Source organism: Suricata suricatta, chromosome 16 (assembly GCF_006229205.1).
Source record: "Suricata suricatta isolate VVHF042 chromosome 16, meerkat_22Aug2017_6uvM2_HiC, whole genome shotgun sequence".
Lineage (NCBI taxonomy): Eukaryota > Metazoa > Chordata > Mammalia > Carnivora > Herpestidae > Suricata > Suricata suricatta.
Window position 1 is genome coordinate 21,146,202 of NC_043715.1, and position 26,127 is coordinate 21,172,328.

The 26,127-nt window shown below is 36.3% G+C and overlaps 1 pseudogene; it reads left to right on the forward strand.

The window, feature by feature from the left end:
• The window catches only part of LOC115279717, a 127,609-nt pseudogene that overhangs the window by 18,142 nt on the left and 83,340 nt on the right, over positions 1-26,127 (forward strand).

A 26,127-nucleotide genomic window follows, 5' to 3' on the forward strand; every position in this document is an offset into this window, starting at 1 on the left:
AAACTTAAAGCTGACTTCTTCATATGTTATCAGTGCACACACCGGATTCTTGGATTCTCACTTTTGTCCCCCTTTATGTAAATATTTCCTTTACATGTAGAGTTGTTTTCTCTTAAGCTTGCATGTGCACTCTCTCTCTTCTGGAATACAGATGTATTCCAAAGAATGTGCAAATTACTTGGCTGATAAAAGGTTAAAGTTTCTCTGAAGTAACTATCTAAGTGGAAAAAAGTTGAGATTAAACAAATCCTTTGACATAAAAAGTTGAAAAATGGGTAATATAGAGATTGTTGCCTGCAATGGAACTGAAAGTGATTGAAGCAAAGGTCATCTGACTTCAAAAGAATTTTATGTGAGCTGAAAGGTAAGAGAGAGAAAGAGAAAATAGTTTATTTTTTATTTTTCCCCTGTGGTGGGAAGAAAGATCTCCTATATTCCTGTAGAGCAAAAAAGATAACATCAGATATCATTCAGTGAGATTTCTTTAGTAGGCCGAGGAAACAAGATGGTCATTATCTGTCACAGGTCTCATCTGACTTTGACTTCTCCTTGCCATCAGTTTGAGAGAGCAAGAACTTAAGCATTTTAGAAGAAGTAGGAACCAGGGGTGGGGAGGGGAATGTGGTGGAAACAACTAAGAAAGAATCATGTTGCCATCACACAGAGCTACAGCTGTTGTGGCAAAAATAGGTCCAAATGATTTGAAACAGTCAACTTGGTCTTGTGGTTTGACTTAGCCATGTCCAAGCTGAGTCACTCTGTACAAGCCACTTAGCCTCTTTGAAACCTTTCTGTGTGTGATCTGGGGAGGAAAGCATCACCAAAGAAATGAGCCACAGGACCCTGTGCCTCCTTTGTACGCTGCTCAGTTCAGTCTGTTAAAATTCAACCCAGAATGTCATCAGCTCTGGTGACAAATGAGGATGGAAATTCCATCATTCCAGCAGCCCAGAGAATGGAAAGGACAAAAGGAGCCCTCAGCTAAACCCAAACCTTCTCATATGTAAAATAAGGACTGTCATTGCTTTGTTTTGCTTATTGAGCAAGTTATAAAGAAAAGATAAAAAAATATCAATAATGTTTCTACAGCAAAGCATAAAGTTGGTCTAATGTCTAATTTTGCAATCATGACTGTTTAATAATAAGCATAACACTTAATGACAGTAATGATAGACTCTTCAGATAAGATCTAGACACATTTTTGTTTAAATATAAGGTGAATCACTTTTTAGCTGTGTCACCTGTGAGAAGTGAGAGATTCATTTTCAGATATGCCAAATAAAAGCTTTGCTGTCTAGTTAAGAACAGGTTTACAGCCTATTGGAAATATGTACAAACCCCTCCACCCCTCACAATAGAGTCCCAAACCCTTAGACACTTCACTTCCTAGTTCTCCCCTCTCCGTTTCAAGGGCTTATTTTTCATGGGCTTTGCAATGAGCATGCACTGGAGAACTTAAGTCTTTATGTCACCTCAAGGAATGTTCAAATCAGACTTCTTTCTTTCGCCTTACACAGCATAGGGTGACTTCCGGGTAAATCTGTAAGGTCTGTAGTACTCAGCCAGTGGGGAATCAGAGGAGGGACTTCATGCTCAGAGATAAGCTGCTGTAACCGCCCCCACTGTGTTTGTCCATTGGGTATGGGCTCTTGCAAAAAGGTTGATTAAAGCCTCACTTCACTGTGATCTGAGTCTCAGTGTCCCTCCTTTGATTGGGTCAGTGGCTTATTTCTCACACCACCATAGACAAGTTACCTTACCTTTCTGAATCTTCATCAACTTCCTCATCTGGTTGTCCTATCTTAATATTCAGTGAGTTTTAAATAATAAGTTTGCCAATAAAAGTCAAACACTCAGCAAAAACTCAGTATATGGTAATTCTCTTCCTCCTCTATTGTTCTAGTTTATTAAAACTTAATTTCAGTGTTGTCTCTAGAGTTATTGTTCTTTGTGGTGATATTCTGAAACAATGCATTTCCTTCTATTTGTCTCGGGTGGCCAGAGTTGTCTTCACTAAGACAGTTAGTGTCGTCTTTTTGTTCCACTGGATGGCTCTCATGTTCCATATTCATCATTTAGAACATATGAATACTCCCTGATGATAATGCAGATTGTGCTTCTTCTTCCAAATGAAAATTAGAAATCTGAACATGGTGAATATGATACTACCCTAGGAAAATTGAATAGGTATCCTTGTTCAGATGATAAGCCAGACAAATTTTTCTAATCATCCCTTCATTCATTGGTTTATCTGTGGCTGTATCAGACGTGTAGGACTTGTCTGCTAGGCAGTATACACGATGCTACAGTGTGTTGCTGAGATCCACCTGCAGGCCTGAGGCACCAATTCTCCTAGAAACTAAAATTCTTGGCTGCTGAGTGCTAATAGCTGAGTATTTCTCCATCAATTGCTCTCAATAGAAGGAAGTGCCTCACCCAAAGTTTATCCCTTTCTCTGGGGGCAGTTCACTTTCACTGGGGGCAGCTTGTTTTAATTTATTGCAAGGATATCAGGGACAATTTTCTTCCTTAACTTGGGGGCATTTCTGAAAGGACACCCACGCAGTTACAATGAGTAACCACCAGTAGAATTTTCTGTGCCTTATTTTTACTTTCTTTTTTTTTTTAATGTTTACTTATTTTTGAGAGACAGAGCATAAGCAAGGGAGGGACAGATAGAGAGGGAGACACAGAATCTGAAACAGGCTCCAGGCTCTGAGCTGTCAGCACAGAGCCCAGCGAGGGGCTTGAACCTATGGACCCTGAGATCATGACCTGAGCAGAAGTCGGACGCTTAACCGACTCAGCCACCCACACATCCATTCTATAAAATAGGATGGTATTAGTAAGTACCTCTTGGAATTGTTAAGAAAACTATATGAATCACTATGACCCAAATGCCTAACATAGTGCTTAGAACATAGAAACTACTCAAGAAATGTTAGGTAAAGATCAGTTCATTTTTATTATTTGATGAATAGCTGAAGAGGCCACTTAAAGCTTAATGTTTCTATGATCACCTCAACTGTTAATAAAGTGATATGGTTACCATTCATTTTGCTCTTTAGTAAGAGTTGAAGGAGTATGTTGCTCATCAGAAACCTCTTTTTCATTAATAGGTAATGCCTTGTAATGATAGCTTTTTGGTTCATTTCAAATTGACTCATGACTCTATGTATGTTCTCTTCTTAGCTTCCTCAAATCTGTCTGACATTTGTCTCAGTAGGAAGATGACATGTGTAGATATAATAACTGGCAATGGTCTCAGTGCCATCCAGGGAGAAACAGTGCACAGTGGCTCAGGGCAGTATATGCGGAAACAGAGTGAGTCACCTGTGCTATGAGCAAGACAAACTCAGATTGAATTCTGGCCTTCTGGGCAGGCCCCCATGAACCTCCAGGGAAGTGAGAGGAGATGTTGTTAAAGACTGCCTCTCAGTCTTTCACTGTTGTTGTATCTACCTATCTATCTAGATATCTAGTTTCAGCTAGCTAGCTAAAACTTTATTTTTTATTGTTCTGATGTGTTGGGGTTTGAGATTTTTTACTAAATCGATGTAAATTTTGTAAGACTTTCTTGTGTTCTATACCCATTTCCCTAAATCCTGTAATAGACATGAGAAGTAAAATATTTTCCAAATAATTAGGAAGATACATTTAATTTGATGTGTGGCTAGGTCAGATAATTTATTTACAGTGACTCTCAGCATCAGGCTTTGAGCATCATAAAAATGCAGATAGAATGAGAAATGCTTAGGGATGTGTGGCATGCATATAGGGACAAGTAGCCTTGAACATAACAGTTTTTACCATCTAGAAAACACCATTGCTTACCCATGTGAGTGTTCACGGGTAATTACTGATCAATCAGGTCCATTTCACATTTATTAACTACATTGATTGCCTATGAAAGGGACCATTTTAAAACCATATAAAGATACTCTATTACTTAGGAAATAGAAGTTGGTATTTGGAGAGGCGCCTGGGTGGTTCAGTTGGTTGGGCCTCTGACTTTGGATCAGGTCATGATCTCACATTCGTGGGTTCGAGCCCCACGTTGGGCTCTGTGCTGACAGCTCAGAGCCTGGAGCCTGCTTCTGATTCAGTGTCTCCCTCTCTTTCTCTGCCCCTCCCACTCTCATACTCTGTTTCTCTCTGTCTCAAAGATAAATAAAACATTAAAAAAATTTTTTTAGAGAAGTTGGTATTAGGAAACTAGAAAATAGTAATTAGAGAATTTTTTGGTCCCCTCAACTTTATTGAGGAATAATTGAAATATAAGTTTAAAGAATATAATATGTTGATTTTGTACATTTACATATTATAAATGGCTATGCCATAGAAATAGTGTAATTTCTGAAACTGAATGCAATATGTACATAAATGTCATAGGTATCTGAGATATTATAAATAATTGGATCTATATTGTTGAAATACTCAAAATTTGGTTTAATATTTAGTTAATAAGTGAATTACTCTTTAAATGGAAATGGCATCTTGATTAATTAAGCATATTCTATTTTGTCTTTACATTTTTAAAAATTTTTTTAATGTTTTATTTATTTTTGATACAGAGAGAGACAGAGCATGAGTGGGGAGGGGCAGAGAGAGAAGGAGACACAGAACCAGAAGCAGGCTCCAGGCTCTGAGCTGCCAGCACAGAGCCCAATTCAGGGCTCAAACCCACGAACATGAGATACAACCCGAGCCGAAGTCGGAGGCTCAACCAATGAGCCTTCCAGGCGCCCCGTGTCTTTATATTTTTAAAATATTAATTATCATTATCATCATTATCTTCATCATCATCATCATCATCATCATCATCATTCTTGGTACACAGTAACAGAATATACCACTGTTATTTTGAGTACTAAATTAGTTATACTTAGAGGTTCTTAAATCATGATAATTGACTGCAAAAAATTTTCTAGAGACTAAGATCTGTCTTGGAAAATTGTGCACTATGACAATATAACGGTTAATGCTATTGGCTATCAAACAAGTAGTAACATGCAAATTAACACAGGGTTTAACTTTGGTGAGAAAAGAAGGTATAACATATGAACTTTAATTTGTCTATTAGGAATCTGGACTTCCTAATGTTCACAGCCCTAGCAACTTCTCTTCAAACGTTAGGTACTAGAGCAAGAAAGGAAGTTGAAATAAACAGTCTAGAAAAGTAATATTTAGAGTTTTGGAGATGACTGTTCGGGGTCTGTGATTTTTGCACCATGGTCATATTTCTTTCAAGATTTTTGGATAAGGGAAAACCTTGGCAACAGGGTGAAAACACCCAAAGATTTACATGGCATGCTCTGGATCCCATCAAACCTAAGGGGTAATGTCTCTTGTGCACTTGCTTTTTCCTGTTTTCACTGGCCTCTAATTTTTAGTTGATGGCTGAATTAATTAATGTTTTGACTCTGGATATGGCTATCCCTAGTTGAATCACCTTCTCTGTATCTCCTGCTAAGCTATGGAAACCTTCTGAATCCCTGTCACCTTTGTTCTGTATTCTACTAGTTCTAGGAGCCCTCCTCTGTCTAGGCTTTGCTGGGCTCCAAATGCAATATCCACACCAAAGAAGAATCCAGGGAGCCTGCAGACTTTGCATACTTGGCTTCAATGAACCTCAGCCAAATCATCTACAAAATGGTTATAATATGTTTTTCCTTCTAGAGTAGAGGAAAATGTTAAATACTAATAAATAATAACATCTAAAAGCATTGTCTGCTGAACTGTTATATAGTTAAAAGGCATTCATGTATTTATAATTGTAATAAAAACAATATAATTCCAAGGAAGATGAAGAGGAGACACTATGATTTGTACTTTAATATTGTAAAAAGAAACATATGCAGATAAGAATGGTCATTGCGAGATTGGAGTTCACCTCATGTGTTTCATTCTATGTGTCCTTCACCTGTGTGTTTCCTCTCTTGGTATGTCTCAATTTCTTTTAACATTGACTCTGATAAATTCTCTCTGAAGTCCTGATATCTAGTTAGCTGAAGAAAGCTCAGGAAAGGGTGATATTCTGCCTTGCAAGATTTCAACATCATCTTAATTGTTCAGGAAAACAATAGCAGCAGCAATAGAATAGTAGTATAAATTCTCTCATTAAGAAAACCCTTGTACAGGATATAATCAAGGTTTAAGATATTATACCATTCAGCCTTAGTGTCCTCCAGTTCATGTTTGTGGTTCCAGCTGACCTAGAAGTTCTGTCAATTATGGAGCACCCAGTTCTTTATTCAAATTTCTAGTTCCTCATAAAGTGTGACATTCCAAAGGCCAGAAGCAGAAGCTATCCCCACAAATATTTATGAGACAAAGAACTGAGTGCCATAGCCCTGACACTACCATGATGCTCAGATTTACATTACTCATTTCTTCTCTTTGTGCCCTGATCTTCACATCTATGTTGGAATAGAACCAAGCAATTTTAAAAGCTGTGCCAAGTTTCAAAGTAGTAACTATTTTAATAGGCCCAACTTCCACATTAAGAAAAAAAATCAGCTATATGAAGTTTGGCACCTTACAAATCCTAATAAATTTGTTTGATGAGAAATTTATTATGAACTCCAATTCAAATGGGAAGATTTTTCTACTCTGATAACTAATAGACTGTGATGTACAACAGTGGATTTAGTATTGAATTCTGGCTAATTAGAACTAACAGCTGACTAAATAGGTATCAATTGTTGAATCTTCTATTGGCTAGAATTTCCACTAAGACATTATGTCTCTGTGAATAAATAAATCTGTTGGTTCCTTGCTAACTAAGACATGCTCAATAATGTGCTGGGCTTGGTGAGGATAAACAGATTTATACAATAGATTGGATATGTCTAGGAGTATTCAATAAAGCTGTCTAGTTGAGAATATTATCTCTGAATCTCAGCTACATCTCTTACTTGTTCTGTGACCTTGAAGTAGGTATTTAAATTCTAAAACTTAATTCTTCCATTTGTGAAATAGGAAAGGATGTTAGAAGAATCTAATTAAATATTGTATGTTATTTTAGTACAGCACATTGAGTCACACGTGATCAATCATAATGTATGCTAGTTATTAACATTATAATTATTAATAATCTTCTGGCTTGAAATTATACATTTGTTTACAAATTGGGATGTTCTAACTCACATCATTGATTTTATTTGATTTTCAAAGTGGTTCTCTGAGGGAGACTTTGTTATGCCAATGAATTCGCAAAAAATAAAGACCATCATGCTCATTAATGTAGACAGTGGTGAGATAAACACGGGTCCCCAGGTCTAAGATTAGTTTTTCTATTACATATCATGTGAACTTTAATAATAATTGGGAGCATATGCTTCTCCACCACTTATATTTTTTAAGATCATCAAAATGAGTTATAATTTGTCTATAGCTGTCCTGCAAAAGCCTTCTATGGCCTTTGTTATGAATACTTGTTCTACTTAGTATTTTTTCTTGAGCACTTAGCAAGGAATCAGCAGTATCTTTATAAAACATCAAATGAGGGGACAGAATAATGAAGTTCTAGAGACTGGCGAGGACACTGCACTGAAATGTTAGGGAATAGCAAAGGTTGAAGGATGAGCAATGGTATAAGTAATGGACTTGCTAGGTTATAACAGGGAAATCCACTCTCTCAGGTTTTAAAATCTCAGGGCAAAAGAAGGTTATGAAAGAAGAATTAGAATAAACCATGCAAATCCTTGCATACAGATTTATAAATTATTGAATTTTCTAGGTCATTATTTCTAAAAATGAATTCCTGTGCTATCACTTGATGTGTGTGTGTGTGTGTGTGTGTGTGTGTGTATGTGTGTGTGAGAGAATACAGTAAAGGAAGGAAGATTCTGTTGTGAAATAAGTTCACAAATTTTTGTGTAAGACACAGTAAGCTAAGTGGCATTGTTGAGAATTTAATATAGTCCCCCTGAATTATAAATTTCAAAGGAGGAGACATTTTGTTGCAGGAAGTGGCTCCAAAATATATATTCAGGGATATAATTTGTAGAAGTGCTAGTATTGCTCAGAATATAATTTGAAGAACTGTACCCTGGTGGACAGGGGATGATTATAGCATTTCCAGTGAAATCCTTATGTGTATTAGTCAAGTGTGGACGTACAGGCAGAAATGGAAGATGATATAAGCCATCTTTCTACAGTCACTGTTGGCTTGTGATCTTATTGGAACGGAGTCCTGTTAGGCCTGTAACAAACTCAAACACATCAGAGTTAAAACTGAAAATAGCATATGCAGAAGCTTCAGAGTTCTGACTCTGCAAGGGCCTGATCTGCTTTGAGGAGCCTGTCACAGTATTTGTATAAACTGGTTACCCAGGAAAAGTAGTTCTTGCTTGTTCACTGAAAAGGGGGGAAAAAAGCTGATTATTGACTTCAGACTTTGAAATGCTTGATCAGCAATGGATGCTTGTGCTAGTGTGTGTGTGTGTGTGTGTGTGTGTGTGTGTGTGTGTGTATGAAAGGGAGAGAGAGAAAAAGAGACAGAGAATACACATGCTTATATACGTATAACACATAGAGCTTCTTATGCTCTTAGGAACACATAAGCAAACTTCCTCTCCAGTAGGAAAAACTTCAAGGGGGACATCACAGCGTAAGAGAGGCAGTATATCAGTTTCACTCTATTCTTCCACTTAATACACTTCATGTCAAGGAGACATGTTCAGTTATGCAGCAAGGGCAAAGGTCACAAGAAGCCATCTTTGGAAACTCACCATTCCTTCCTGCACTAGTAGATTTTTTGATGGGATATAGGAGGAGAGGCCAAACTTTGTTTCTTTTCCCAAATTCAGTGTCTTTTCTATTTGTACAAAGTCATGGTAATCTGAGAATATAGTAGGGAATACTATGAGAGTAGAAAATAACTACTTTCATGTAAGTCCATGTTTAGCTTTCAACAAAAAGAGCAAGTGTGAAAGAATAAGGAGAGGAAGGATCTCCCAAGGGTCATCTTCCTAAGAATAAGCACGTCACATATAGATTACAAACGTGCTAGGATGAGTGCTCAAGAATGCTAATTTAACTATGCCAGTTTCCTGTTTCAATTATTCAGGATAAAATCCCAAATGCCTACTCATGGCACATGAATCCTTTCCTGACTTTTCCTGTATCTGCATGGATAGTCTTCTCTTGCCATTCCCAACTGATCCTATGGGAGGATTTCAAGCTTATTTTCATTATGCTTTACTTTCATCTGCTTCCTATTCAATCTGACTAGTTTTATCTCTCTACATTTTCTAGTCAACCTGAACTATTTAGCAGTGCACCTTATGGTATACTAACACCCTCTTGTTACTCTTGCTCAGAAAACTATTCATGTGCCATAAGCATCACAGAAAGAAAATAATTTCTATGGCTGTGTCATGTGCTTCCATGATTTACTCCTCTGTAATGCAATTGACTCTTACTGTAAGCAGAGATACTTTTTGAGCACATTTGGAGAGTAGACTTATTTATTTTAGAATCCTTTATATTTTGCTTATATCTACAAATATGGAATCTTGGGAAATATTTACAGAACTAATTAATCATTTGTTTAAATAGCAGAGAGATTTGGCCAACCAGTATTCCTATAATGTAACCAAATTTTTTTTGTTTTCCCATGTATGCAAATACATTATTTTCCTGAGAAAATTAGAATATCTGATTTTTTTCACGAGGAATATTTCCTGTTATAAATATGAGGTAGAAGAAACAACTATGCACTTTTATTTAACTCAATAATGTTAAAATGCCCAGTAGGGAAATCTAAGTAATGCATAAATATTTTTTACTGAAGATCAGTTCTTTTCTAATTTCCTAATTTTAACTCAAACCAAGTAGATTTTTATAATAAAGATGTGAAATCAGTTTTAAGCTAGGATATGAACTAAATAAATAAAGATATGAATCAGAGAAAATGCATAAAGTTTGGAAACAGGAATCAGGGTGGCTATGCAGAAATTCCATCCAGATTACATTCTCTCCTTTGTATCATATTCAGCAAGTCCATAAATCACTCTAAATGCTGACAATAATGCTGTTTCTGGCCAGTGGAAATGGCAGTCATTAAATAACTGTGTCATTCAGCAGTGTGTTCTAACATGTATTTTTTATTATAATTATGAATAGGTCCCAAACCATCAAATTAAGCAGTCAGTAAATCCCTAAGAACGCTACATGGAAAATTAGATTTACAATTATGGCCCCAACAGTGAACAATATTTTTCAAAGTTAAGTAAGAATTGCTCGAGGTTGAGAAATGCTTTCTCAGCAGGTAAAATTAGAGTTTGGTGATAAAAATACAATCTGTTTTATATATCTATATGCACTAAAAGTGTAAAATTTGTATGGGTATATAATATTGCTGAAAGGGAGACTGGCTTTACTTTATAAACAAGTAATAGGTACATAATTTAAATTTGTCAATAAATATGGTATTAGTTTATTATTAATAACAAGCTTTATCCTCTTTGATTAAGGGAATAACCGAGAAAGCACATTTTATGCTCAACCTTGTGTTTGATAATTTTAGATGTGTGAGCTCATTGAACCCTTTTGAAAACTCAGAAATGTGAATGTAACATTAATTATTATAGATGAAGGACCTGGAATTCACAATGAAACAGGGAATTTGTCAAAATTCAAATAATAAATGGGGATCCTGGAGTGATTTCCTGTCCAAGTTTTCTACCCCAGCTTCTCTCTCCATGTAATAATGATTTATGCTACTCAATCAAATGTGTTTTAATTATGGTAAAACTAAATGTTTTGGAGAACATTTATGGAGAGAGATTAATATACCCATGTTATTATTTCAGGTTGTAATAGCTTTCCTATACTCAGTGAAATTATTTTAGATAATGTATGTGGAGTTACTTTTGAACTGATAAAATGCAATACAAATATTCAAGACTTAGCACATACCTGGTATTTGTTGAGTACCTATTATCTTCTAGATAATATTCAAAGCTCAAACCTGACTGTACCTGATACTTCCTGTCATGGAGCTCCAACTCTAGATTGGAGATTCAAGACAATGAATGGGTGGGGCACCTGGGTGGCTCAGTCGGTTAAGCGTCCAGCTTCGGCTCAGGTCATGATCTCACAGTTTGTGGGTTCGAACCCCGCATCGGGCTCTGTGCTGACAGCTAGCTCAGAGCCTGGAGGCTGCTGCCGATTCTGTGTCTCCCTCTCTCTCTGACCCTCCCCTGCTTGTACTGCCTCCCTCTGCCTCTCAAAAATAAATTAAGAAACATTAAAAAAAAAAAGACAATGAACAGGTAACAAATAGAGAGATGATTTGTAGCCTGATGAATTTTGGTAACATAATAAAAGTAAACTGCAGGGACAAGGCTGGTGGGAAGCCTGGTGTCTTTAGACTGAACGGTCACCATGATCAAATGATGGTCAGCCATGGGGTAGTCTTGGGGAAGAGCATTATGTACAGACACCCATGTGCACACACAATTGCACACTAATGCACAAATGCCCACATAATATGAACAGCATAAAGACTCAAGTAGCAAGAATAACCTTAGGATGGTCAAGGTGCAGAAAGAAAGAAAGGCTGGTGTGACTACATTCTGGTGAAAGAAGAGGAAGAAGGTATAAGAAGAAGGAGTCAGCAAGAGCTAGAAATAAAAGGGGCCTTTTATGGTAAAAGCTTTGGGTGCAAAGTAGTGCCTTCCAATTATCTGTGGAGAAGGACAGGTTGCTTTTCTATTTTCTTTTTTAATGTCCAATTCCAGTTGGCTGATAATCCTGTAAAATCCAATAAAAACTAAAATGGGACTAGTCTACTGGTGAAAAAAATATTATAAAATGAAATACATAGCTACTCACATTTAACTCAACGTGGACCAGTAATAAAATGTTCACAGAACAGAGCTGGTTTGGCAACAGCAGTGTATTTAGCTCTGATTGAGAGAGGGTTTGAAGTAGCATGGTAAGGTAATTTGATATAAATATCATAGTGTGTGTGTGTGTGTGTGTGTGTGTGTGTGTGTGTGTGTGTGTGTATGTGTTTGCATTTCTAAAATGCAATGTCCAGTTCGTGGACAGAAGTCATGCCTTTTCCCCTAGGGAACTCAGAAAGAGGTGGTTCACATTAAAACTTGCTTGAGTTTTGTATGTGAGTAACAATAAGAAACAAAACAAAACATACTAATAAGATGAGAAAAAAGAGCTAAATTTTCATAATTATTAAAGGACCTAAACAGCAACTCCTCAATTTAGAAATTAGTTTCATTAAAATCTGATCACAATGAATCTCTGATGATAAGATTTAGGTCCAATGCTCCCTACCCCCCCCCATTCTTATCTCCCAAACTGTAGAAGAGATTCAAGAAGAATGATTTCTAAGTCGTTGACCCCAGGCTTGGTGGATTTATTTTGCAGATTATAGCTATACTACACCTTCAGCTGCCCTCTTAGGTGAGTTAATATTATTCTAGAATTTTACTAAGAAGCAATCTAAAGTTTAGAAATGTTAACCCATATGTCCAAAAGCTTACCTATCGTTGCCAAACTGAGATTTGGGAAATTTCTGATAATATATATGTCTTTTAAAAATTTTTATTTTAAACATGTATTTATTTTTGAGAGAGAAAGACAGATCATGAGCAGGAGAGGGGCAGAAAGAGAGGAACACACAGAATCAGAAGCATTTGATCTGTTAGCATTGATCAGAATTTGAGCTGTTAGCACAGAGCCCGATGTGGGGCTCCAACCCACAAACTGTGAAATCATGACCTGAGCCAAAGTTGAATGCTCAACTAACTGAGCCACCCAGGTACCCCCAATATATACATTTTAATTCCCCTATAAAACAGTGAGCTCCTTGAAAGCAGTGAGGACTATAACTGGTTTAAGGGACTTTTCTACCATAGTATTTTCACATAAGCTTTGGGTGTTCTATTTCACTGAATCTACTGATTTCTACATTTCTTCCCCCTGGCCCAGGATTTACTGATATGTAATTGATATATAGCATTGTGTTAGTTTAAGGTTTACAAAGTGAGGATTTGACACATGTATATATTGTGAAATGATTACCACAATAAGGTTAGTAAACACACGCATCACCTCCTATAATTATCTGTGCATATGTGTGTGTGTGTGTGTGTATGCACACATGTGTATGTTGAGAGCATGTAAGATCTACTGCCTTAGCAACTTTCAAGTACACCACAGTATCAGTAACTATAATCACCATGCAGTAAATTAGATCCTGAACACTTTTTCATGTTTTAACTGGAAGTATGTCCCCTTTGATCAACTTCTCCTGTTCTCCTCAGCTGCCAGCCCCTCATAAATACTCTTTGTTACTGTGAATTTGGCTCTTGTAGATTTCATTTATAAGTGAGATCAAACAGTGTTGGTCTTTTTCTCTGTCTGACTTACTTCGCTTAGTTTATTTTCTCAAGGCCCATCCATTTTTGTCACAAATGGAAGGATTTAGCTTTTTCTGGGTGAATAATATTCCTACATTTCTAATCTTCAAGAGTGAATCCCCACCCCACCAAATGCTCTGGTGCAGCTAAGAACTGAGCTGCTATTAATTTAAAATTTAACATTACAGACCTGATTTTAAGATTGAGGAATTCATCTCCTGCTCAGTTGTGCAAAGAACAGCATTAAAAATTTTTGCATTGAGAATAATTTAACTCATTTTTGTCACAAGTTCCCCCTGCACACACAGTGAACTACAAATTACTTTTTTTTGCCCATTGCTCCTTCTCCATGCACCCCTTCTGTTACTCAATGAGGAAAATCATTGGGAGATTTTTAATTCAAGCACAAATGTCACACATTATCAATAATTTTCAAATGTATTTTATGTATAATCATAAATTTTCTGGATTGTTTGGAAAAAAAGAAAAAGCAAGGAAGAAAAGTAAAGAATTAAAGTACAGCACATTTATCTTGTGTGTAATATAAGAAATAAAATGATCAATGATGGCACAATTTACAAAGTATTTTTAAAATATTTGTAACACAACTTTATGAATGAATGTTTGTATTGGATCAAATGACAAGAAATTATCAATGGTCATCTCTCTATATATTATGCTTTTTCCATTTAAAAAATGTAAAATAGGAACAGGTGGATGCCTTAATCGATTGAGCATCCAACTTTTGGTTTCGGCTCAGGTCATGTTCCCCGGGTCATGGGATCAAACCCCACATCAAGCTCTGTGCTGAGCATGGAGCCTGCTTAAGATACCTCTCTTTCTCTTTATCTGTCCCTGCCTTGTGTGCATGTGTGCACACTCTCTAAAAATAATAAAATTTTAAAAATGTAAAATATATATTTATTTTCTTTATGGTGTAATGGGGGGAAATTTAAATATTACATGATTACAAAGCTTATTATGCACCCTAAAATTCTAGATCATTTATCATTTTTTATAATTAAAATTAGGACATATGCGTTTTGACTTCTACTCTGTCATAATACACTTCTTTTCACTCTTTTATATTTTCACACAGAGTGCTTTATTTTAAACATACTAGATACTAATTTGCCATGTAATCATCACAAATTTCTATGCCTCTCATATTTATAAGAGCTTCATACCAATGTTTAGTTTTGAAAGCCTATAAATTCCTGATTATTTTTTTTTACCATTTATGTTTTTTCTTTGATTCTTTCTTTTAATAGTTTATTTTCAAATTGGTTTCCATACAACACCCAGTGCTCTTCCCCATAAGTGCCCTCCTCCATCACCACCACCTCTTTTCCCCCCACCCCCTTCCCCTCCAACACTCAGTTCGTTTTCAGTATTCAATAGTTCCTCAAGTTTTGAGTCCCTCTCTCTCCCCAACTCTCTTTCCCTCTTCCCCTCCCCCTGGCCCTCCATTAGGTTTCTCCTGTTCTCCTGTTAGACCTATGCGTGCAAACATATGGTATCTGTCCTTCTCTGCCTGACTTATTTCGCTTAGCATGATACCCTCGGGGTCCATCCACTTTCCTACAAATGGCCATATGTCATTCTTTCTCATTGCCATGTAGTACTTCATTGTATATATATTTTGAGAGGGAGAGAGAGTGTGTGAGTAGGGGAGGTACAGAGAGAGAGGGAGACACATAACCTGACGCACACTTCAGGCTCCAATCTCCCAGAACAGAACCCGATGCGGGGCTTGAACCTACAAACTGTGAAATCATGACCTGAGCCGAAGTCGGCCACCCGACTGACTGGGCCACCTCACCGACTAAGCCACCCTTGTGCCCCTCCTGATTTTTTAAAAAAAGAGTTAAAATGTCACAATCAAGAAACAACATGAAGTAATGTACACATGAAAAAGAAAGCCAGAATCAAAAAGAATGAAATCTTGCCATTTGGAACTACGTGGATAAAACTAGAGGGTATTATGGTAAGCGAAATTAGTCAGTCAGAGAAAGACAAATATCATATGACTTCATCTGAAGACTTTAAAATACAGAACAGATGACCATAAGGGAAGGGAGCAAAAATAATATCAAAACAGGAAGGGGGACCCAAACATAAGAGACTCTTAAGTATGGAGAACAAACAGAGGGTTACTGGAGGGAATCTGGGAGGGAGGGATGGGCTAAATGGGTGAGGGGCCCTAAGGAACCTACTCCTGCAATCATTGTTGCACTGTGTGCTAACTAACTGGGATGTAAATTAAAAAAAATAAATTAAATAAAAACTAAAAAAAAAAAAAAAGAAAGCCAATTCTTATATAAAATTATCCCTGAAGTCCAAAGAAATTAAGTATGCCTAAATTCTCCCACCTAGGAAGAGGCAGAATTGAGAATCGAGGGTTTGGTTTTGTTTTGTTTCGTTTGGTTTGGTTGTTTACTGGTTTGTTTGCTTTGGTTTTGGTGGTTATTTATAATCCAGTTCTCTCATGAACTTACTTGCTCCTAGGTTAAAAAAGAACAGTTAACTTCTCCACGTTTACATTTTACCTTCCATTGGCTGAATTCACATAATTATTTCATGCTGCCAGCATCCTGTTAAGTAATATACCAAGCATGGCTCAGTCATATTTCTCAAAGACTCAAGTCCTTTTCCAATTGACATTAAAAACTGGTTAACTTTAAGAACGATTCTTGGAAAAAAGACACTTAAAATTATGGATTATATTTAAATCCTCATATTGATAGGCCCAATTTTGCTTTTAACATCAAGAGCTAGAACTATTGGCATCCGAATAAAAGCTGATTTTATAAATGAAATGCTTTAAAGACATTAGGAAAGATTCATTGATTTAAAAAGGTGGGCCATGTTTCGCTTGTGTTGGGCTTCCTCCTTGGAACAATGGCATAAATTACAAGGACATGCAGACAAATTATGAAGACGCTCTTGATGTGTCTAATAGAATCATTAAATTGGACAGTAAGGAAGACAAATGGCACAGAGCGTACAATAGTCACATACCTGTGTTCTAAACTAAGGGCCCAGTCAATTAAACCCTCTTTTTGGTCAATGATGCTAATCCATATTTCATAATAAAAGTAAATAATATAAGGAGATTTTTAAAACTATAAAGTTATAAATAAATTGTTCTTATCAAAAATGACTTATATTTGTGTCTCTAAATGCTTTATGTTATATTGAGAATGCAAGCCTCTCCCAAAAATTTATTCCATGCTCAACCAGACTACAACTTGTTTTTCAGTTAGGAACGCTTTTGCATGAAGTGCTAATGTATATCAATGACCAGTTGTACCTTCTGCCTTACAAGACTTGTCTCTAAATGCATACTTTAGATTTTTTTTGTTTTATTTTATTTTTGCTTTTGCTTTCATTTTGTTCATTAGATTTAAGGAACATATTAAACATGCATTTTTATTTTGTGTTTTGGAAATTTAGCTATCCTCTGAGAATATGATTCTTAATCTGAAGGAAATCCTAGTTTAACATTGAAAAGATAGAATTCTCAGAAATGCACAATACTAAAAGGCAGCTGTTGTAAATCTAACCTCATTCTGAAATAAAATTTTTATCTAAAAAAATAAAAGCAGATACCAAAAATATCACAGTAGTAGTATCAGATTGGTTAAGAATGTGGGCTTTGTTTAAATCTTGGCTCATTCACTTAATAACATTAAACTAAATGACAACATTGGAAGTTATATAATTTATGTTTCATTGTCTCTAAAATAAAAATGATTTTAGAGAGATGAGGGATATTTATTTTAGGAAGTTTAAATTCCCACCTTCATGAAATGGGGGTACTGGATGTTTGTTGACTGAGCAATACTGCTACTACTAAATGTACTCATCCATGTAAATCCTTTCAGCTCAGTACTTAACACATGGGACCTATGCATTAATTGTCGGTATTATTGGCACTACCAGCAACTGTATCAGCAGGAGAAGTACTAGGTAGTAGTATTGCAACTCTTAGTGTTGTTAATACTATAATATTCTATGCTGGCAACAAAAGGAGTGCTGAATGAATGAATATTTGAATCAATAAGTAGATTAGGATTTGAATCCTTTTCAGAAAGGAATGATGTATATGATAATGGAGAAGCAAAAACGTTATATAAATTCTCATTTCAAAGGATTTGGATCATATAACCTAAAGCAACTTAGATGATCACCGGGTTCAATTCCCTCATGTATGGAGAAAAATATTGAGTCTAAGAGACACCTAATATTCTGTCAAAAGTCACATAGCTTGTGGGACAATCAAGCTCCCTTGGATTTAATTATGTGACAGGTCAAATATCACCATGCATACTAGGAGGTATAATGTATTTCTCTCACAATTGTAGAAGTACTATATATTTATATTAAATTATGAACTGTATATAGTTTATGTACTATACATTATATATGCTATAAATTATATATTTATATATAACATGCGATTCCATATTTTCTAAATGTGCAAGTTATAGAAAGAAAGAGTAATATATGTCTGTTCAAATTTATAAAGTTTGTTTTTAAATATAGCAGTACTATTTATGAAACATTACATGTTGAGATAAAAATGAACAGAACACAGGAAAACAATCAGTTTTACCATCATACTAACACTGTCCCTCTCCCCAGAAAGCATGCCTTTTAGCTCTGAGGGAGCCCATGAGCTTCTGATAGGATAACTGCTGATGAGTATTTTGCAATGTATTATTTTTAGCTAATTTCCTTGACTCAGCAACTGCATGACCACTGGAACTAAGTTATCCATTGTAAATGCCTTAATGGCTGGACTTATGTTCTTATAGACAGACATTTGGCCAAATAAAAATGCAGAAATGTTTTTGATGGGACTAGCAGAGAAGAAAACCCCCAGCCTATCTCCACCTTCCTTCTGATCTCCAATCCTTTTTAAGAGGAATATAGTAGACCCAAACTTGGCTGCCCAAATTACTTGGTTCATTCTTTCATACACTCATTCCACAAATTCTCATTAAATGCTTTCTCTGTGTTTAAGGCACTGGGGTTGCGACAGTTGAGATTTCTTACCAGTCTTCATGAAGTTTGCAGGCTAATGGACAATATAAACAAGTACCCAGTCATTGATGATCAGTGTGAGCACCATCACAGTGCACGTTGGGAGCACAGAGAAAAGACATCTAACTCAAAGTTGGAAGACTATGGGATGCTTCTCAAAGAAAATGCCTTAAAGCTGACACTTGCAGTAGGAATGAATAATGTAAAGGGTATCTCAGACAGAAGGAGCAGTGTGGTAAAAGCAGGAAGGAAATGGGGAACTTCAGACAACTGAAAGAAGGGGGAGGTAAGACACAGGATACTGTAAGAGGTATGGCTGGGGAGATAAGTAGAAATTCAATTTTAAAAGAAGACATTTTTAAGACATTAAGGTCACAGATTGTGACCTTATTAATATGTGTGTGCATATTATATGTGCATATATACACACAGACACACCCACATACATACATCTACCTGTGTGTGTGTGTGTGTGTGTGTGTGTAGAATATGTATGAGAGAAAATGTGTGTATATACAGCCAACTAATTAGCAGTTAAATAGATCGAAGCTCAATAATGGATTTCTCATGACAGGTTTTACAATCACTTGTAATCATCTCTACCTCTTCCTGTAGTAAATCTCCAATTGAGTCTGAAAACAGTTTTAAATAATCTATCTTCCACAATGCTTTCTGAATAGCACATTAATAATATTTCAGATGCATTTTTCACATTTAATCGAGAGAAACTGGCAAAATGGAGAATCAAGTGAAGACTACAATTATTGCTCATCAACTTTTGATAATATTGTCTGCAAATGTCTGTTCACATTCATACATAAGCACAAGCCTGCCAGAATATAGAGACATATTTTTCTTCCATTTCAAAATTCCATTATTCAGCGTCGATTTCTGAGGTCTGATTAACAGTGACAGCGTTTTGGAGGGCATTCTCTGTAAAGTGATTGCAATTCCAGGACTTGGAAGCCCTTTGTTTCAACAACAATTATTTATGGAGAAATGCTTTCTTAGAATCAGAAAGCATGAAGTGTATGTTTTCAGGAAGAGCATATAAAGATAACTTTACTCTGAATTAATTAATTCAGTTTGTATTTGTCTGTGCAACATAAATGAACAAAACTACTTGCCAGGGTAAAAGATGGTGAGATGCAAAAAGGAGGAAAATTTTATGTTCGTGTACTGCTTTAGTTTCAAACAGGCACCACACCTGACCCTCACAAGTCTGTTCAAGAAGGACTCCTCATCCCCATTCAACATATTAAAAAACCATCATTTCAAGTAGCCAAGCATTTTACCAAAGGCCAGTGGAGAGCAATTTGGATAGTCAGGGTTTGAACCCATAATATCTGATTCCCAGTCTAGACCTATATCCAATGATTTGCCTCTATGTGAGGGGCAGTGTTTTCCCCATCTATTTAGCTACTATACAACTTACTTTATTTTTTCTACAGAATTGTGTAACTTTTCAAACTTCCCAAATGTGTATTCTACCAATACGTTGATTAAAGGAAAAATGGTTTTCAGTTTCTTGTATAATATTATAAGTGACTACAAAACCCTGGCACAACTAACTTAATGTCACACCTTATGTCAACTTTCAACTTTGCATCAAATCACATGCTCAAGGACTAAGTAGTGTGGTGGGAGAAGAGTAATTCTCCAAGTCACAACACATCTGAATGCATATCTCAATGACTCATTGACCCTCCCACTGCTCGTTTATAATTTCTTGATCCTCAGTTTTCATTAATGTGATAGATTGTTCTAAAAATGAAATTAATACATAAATTATAAAGCCTATATCAGGACTTCATTTATTCTGTGAACATTTGAAATTAATAATAATAAAAAATTATAGAACAAATATATGGAAACTATTTTGGTCTACCTTGTGCTGAATTGCCAAGTGAAGTAAAGATTTTTCACTCTGTGATAAATTATATTGCTAATATATTATTATTATGATTTATTCTTTATTATATATATCTTGTTCATTCTGATAACCATGGTTTTCCTTATGTTGTTATTTGTTTCCCTTTCTTTTCCATGGAATGCATAAATTGAATTTATTCTATAAAAAGAGCTATGAAAGCTAAGTATGTAACTGCAGAGGTCATAAAAATTATAGTCACATAGTCTTATACCCAAGAATGTGGATATTTCAAAATGTCACCCAATATTAATGATATTATAAACTCATATACTCAATTGTTGCCTGTATCACTTAAACTATTATATTCTTTTGTAAAGCAATATTATAGTTTAAAGCAAGAGCTATAATGATATATAATCATCAGTAAACATAATATACTATTTTAATTTATTGAAATATATAATTCAACAAAAGTAGAAACTACTTAATGAAGTACTTATTATAGCATTATGAATAATATAAAAGAAGAAAACAATGAAAACAATTTGAAGTATTACATGAGAAATTTTGTTTAATAAATTAGATATACTAAAATGCTGGAATATATTACAGTCATTATAGAATGAAGACTATTAATTCTGGAGATTGCCTGACTTGTCATTGAGTAGATTAAGTATTGGCAAGAATTGATTAGCTTGTGTCCAGTTGTATGGTCAAGAGTATCTCAGAGGTATAGAGCTTTTGAAGAAAATGTGGGCCCATATGTTTTTTAATAGTTTATTGCCAAGTTGGTTTCCATATAACACTCAGTGCACCTCCCACAAGTGTCCCCCTCCATGACCATCACCCCCCTTCCCCTTTCCCCCTCCTTCTTCAGCCCTCAGTTTGTTTTCGGTATTTAAGAGTCCCTCATGATTTGCCTCACTCCCTCTCCCTAACTTTTTTCCTCCCCTTCCCCTTCCCATGGTCCTCTGTTAGGCTTCTCCTGTTAGACCTATGAGTGAAAACGTGTGGTATCTGCCCTTCTCTGCCTGACTTATTTCGCTTAGCATGACACCCTCGAGGTCCATCCACTTTGCTTGCTACAGATGGCCAGATTTCATTCTTTCATTCTTTCTCATTGCCATGCAGTATTCCATTATTTATACACACACACACACACACACACACACACACACACACACACACACCACATCTTCTTTATCCATTCATCTATTGATGGACATTTAGGCTCTCTCCATAATTTGGCTATTGTTGAAAGTGCCCCTATGCATCACTGTAACCCTTCGGTAGATCCCCAGAAGTGCTATTGCTGGGTGATAGGGGAGTTCTATTGATAGTTTTTTGAGGAACCTCCACACTATTTTCCAGAGCAGCTGCACCAGTTTACATTCCCACCAACCGTGTAGGAGGGTGCCCGTCTCTCCACACCCTCGCCAGCATCTATAGTCTCTTGATTTGTTCATTTGAGCCACTGTGACTGGCATGAGGTGGTATCTCAGTGTGGTTTTGATTTATATTTCCCTGATGATGAGTGACGCTGAGCATCATTTCATGTGCCTGTAGGCCATTTGGATGTCCTCTTTGGAGAAGTGTCTGTTCATGTCTTCTGCCCATTTCTTCACTGGATTATTCGATTTTGGGTGTGGAGTTTGGGGAGTTCCTTGTAGATTTTGGATACTAGCCCTTTATCGGATATGCCATTTGCCACTATCTTTTCCATTCTGTCGGTTGCCTATTAGTTTTTTTTTTATTGTTTCCTTTGCAGTGAAGAAGCTTTTTATCTTGATGTGATCTTAAGAGTTCATTTTTGTTCTTGATTCCCTTGCCTTTGGCGATGTGTCAAGTAGGAAATTGCTACGATTGAGGTCAAGGAGGCTATTTCCTGCTTTCTCCTCTAGAGTTTTGATGGTTTCCTGTCTCACATTCAGGTCCTTCATTCATTTTGAGTTTATTTTTGTGTGTGGTGTAAGAGACTGGTCTAGTTTCATTCTTCTGCAAGTCGCTGTCCAGTTCTCCCAGCACCATCTGTTAAGGAGGCAGTCTTTTTTCCATTGCATACTCTTTCCTGCTTTGTCAAAAATTAATTGGCCATACATTTGTGGGCCCAGTTCTGGGTTCTCTATTCTATTCCATTGGTCTATGTGTCTGTTTTTGTGCCAATACCATACTGTCTTGATGATGACAGCTTTGTGGTAGAGGCTAAAGTCTGGGATTTCTCTCATTGTGGGCCCATATTTGATCAATAGCTTTAAAGTTACAACAAGTCAGACATAATGAGTGCTCAGTTATTGTATTTCCATGAATGTTTCATAGGGACTATAGGGAATAAATACGAAAACACTGATAAGGAATAATTAGTCAGCAGGATGATTGGTCAGAGGAGTCCCACCATCTAAAGTAGATGAAGAGCTGGGACCATTCGGGAAAAAAGAAGCATGGTAAGGTCCCACGGAAACCTCCATATACCAGAGAGCAAAAAACAGAAGTGAAACTCTCTGTCACCATGCCCTTGTTACAGAAACCGCCTTCATGAAAAATGTGTGAGAGAAGTGTTTATCATAAAGCGTTTGGTCGCCAATGGCAGAAATACAGTTCAAACTGACCTAAGGAGAAAAAAAGTTTAAAGTTCAAAAGTATGCTGATTGTTTAACGTAAGGTAAAATTAGGTCCGCCTTCATTTTTAGTTCTGATTTTCTGGTTCAGTTTTATTCTCAGGCAAGCTCTACCTTCACTCCAGCAAGAAGCCACTGACAAGTCCAGGCCTATGTCCAGCAAGACAATGTTAGTGGAAAGAGAGGATCTTCTTCTTGGCTATCAAAAAATAATAATAGGGGTGCCTGGGTGGCTCAGTCGGGTAAGCCTCCAGCTTCGGCTCAGGTCATGATCTCACACTTTGTGGGTTCGAACCCCACCTCAGGCTCTGTGTTGACAGCTAGCTCAGAGCCTGGAGCCTGCTTCAGATTCTGTGTCTCCCTCTCTCTCTCACCCTCCCCTGCTCACGCTGTCTCTCTCTGTCTCTCAAAAATAAATAAAAAATGTTAAAAAATAATAATAAAATAAATTAAGTCTTGGTAATTAGATTCATTCACCTGGCTTTTCTCAAATCTCCTTCTTGAAGTAAACACTGTGACTAAGTGATTGGAATGCACTAATGAACTTTGTCACATTGTCACCTCTGGAATTGAGGTTGGTGGTAACTTTAGTTGCAGTATGTCAATAGAGGAACATTTTCTTCAGAAGCAAGTTGAAATCACCTAAATAATGTCAGATGAGTAGTGTATCCATGGAGTCTGTATAAGAAATATGTGGTAGTCGTGGCACATTTTAATAAATGGACCGTTTGAAGAGATGTGGATAGGGATTCTTGAAACCAACGAGGGATGAGGGAAAGACCCTTAAGGCTAGTAAGACTCTCTGGGGAGCTTGTGAGGATGCCAAACAGAAATCTGAGGGAATTTGGCCACTGTGGAGAGAGGCCACAGAGACAACCGTGCCCCAATTCATTTAACCCTCTTAGTTTCTGGTGTCTCTCATCATAAAATCCCATCTAGAGATGTGGGCAAGAAGGCCTGTCAGATTATAGTGCAGGATTGGAAAGATCAAGTAGTAAGGTATAAAGAGAAAAAAATCAAACACAGTAAATGGGAAAACAGTGGATGGTGTTCATGACACTGGGACTGACCCAGAGCCTGGAACAGGTAAAATTTTTTGTATAAAATAAGGTATAAAGGAAATCAGAGACTAATGACAATGGGTCATTGGAAGCAGTGCATTTGGGTTGAAGGGCATTTTAGGTCCAGCAGATATTGGAGAATGACAGCACTTAGGACAAATCAAATTAAGTAAAAGAAGCAAATCAACATTGTAATTATATCCCTCCTTTATGTAGATCCTCCTGACCATATGAATATTTTTTTCTCTAATTCCACAGTACTTGTCCCCCCACTCTCGTTACCCCAGTCCTAATTCCTATTGGACACTCTGTGCCACCAGTCAAGATCTTTCCATAATCTTATGCAGCACATATTACTACTGTAATGGTTAATTGTGTTTATCAAATAGACTTAGCCACAGGGTGCCCAAATATTTGGCCAAACATTATTCTGTGTGTCTCTGAGGGATTTTCTGGGTAGGCTGACATATGAATCAATAGACTGAGAAAAGCATATTGTGTTATTATCCCTAATGTGGGAACCCTGTTCCAATCAGTTGAAAGCCTGAAAAGAACAAAAAGGCTGACCTCCTGGGAGTAAGAGGGAACTCATACCTGACTGCTGGCCTGGGACATTGTTCTTTTTCTGTCTTTAAACTTCGACTCAACCATCATTTCTTTTTATGTCTTGAGACTGCTGATATTTAGACAGAATTTATACCATCAGCTCTGTCAATTGCCAGTCCTTTGAACTTCACTACTTCCAGCTTGCTCATTGCAGAGTTTGGGACTTCTCAGTCTCCGATATTGTGTGAGCCAATTCCTGGTGATAAACCTCTTTCTGTATAGAGACATCCTGTTTATTCTGTTTCTCTAGAGAACTTTATTTTTTTCTTTATTTATTTGATTGATTGATTGATTTTTTAAATAGTTTATTGTCAAATTGGTTTCCATATAACATCCAGTGCTCTTCCCCACAAGTGCCCTCCTCCATTATCACCACCTCCCCTCCCCCCCCCCCTCCCTGTCTAGAGAACTTTAATACAACTGTATATGCAAAGACTACATCAATACAATTCCTAGCTACATGAGTTCAAGGCTGATGGCTTAAATATATATGATATAAGCTTATAAATTAAATTTCTAGGCACATAGACATTGTTTTACTTAGGAGAAATTTTCTGGGCCCTTAGTCTTTTTCACTACCATTTGTTCATACAGTCTCTCTTCTTAGAAGATGTGGATTCCGTTTAATAGTATCTGTAGCAAGTGCAGTACAGAGGTACTGTAATAGTTTTTATTTGTGAGCTTGATGTAAAAATATTCAAGTGGAGAATTTCCTACTTCAAGATATTTCTGAATGTCTTTTTTTTTTTTTTTACATTTTTGTTTGTTTCATTTGAGCTTTATTAATGTGCTATGATGCAGTGTAATCTCATATGACTTTTCTTAAAATTGACTATCACAAAACTAAAATTTTTCCATGCTGGTTTTTTGTATTTCAGTTATTTTTTATAGTTGTGTAATATTCCATTAAGTATATTATAATTAATTTAACTGTTTATGAATTTTGTGTTTTTTTTTTTTTCTCCAGCTCTTGACTATTCTGAACAACACTGTTCTCACAATTCTCCTATAGGTTTCCTCATGCACGTGTCAGATTTTGTCTAATGTGTTTACTTAGAAATTTCATTGTTTGGTCATAAATTATGCAAATGATGAAATTTGAAAAATACAAAACAATTTATAAAAAGTGTTGTGTTATTTTGTACTCTTCTTTATCCATATCTTTTTCAGCATCACTATTATCAAATTTCGTTTTTACTGAGTGTAAAGTTGATTGTAACTTGGAGCCTTCTGATATCCATTAAGGTTGAGCATTTATATTTATTTGAAAAGGAGTCTCTTCCCTTCTCAAAGAGATGACTGTTCATGATTTTTGTCATACTTTTTAATATAAAAAGGTCTGTTTTTCTTATTGATTTGTAATTGCTCCTTATACATCCTGGACACTAATAATTTGTCAGTTACATATGCTACACTTATTTCCCTTATTTGATGGATTCTTTTTCACTTTATGGTATCTCTTGATGAACATAAGTTCTTAATTTGAATGTGATCAAATATTTGAAACATCAGTTCTATGTTAATATTTC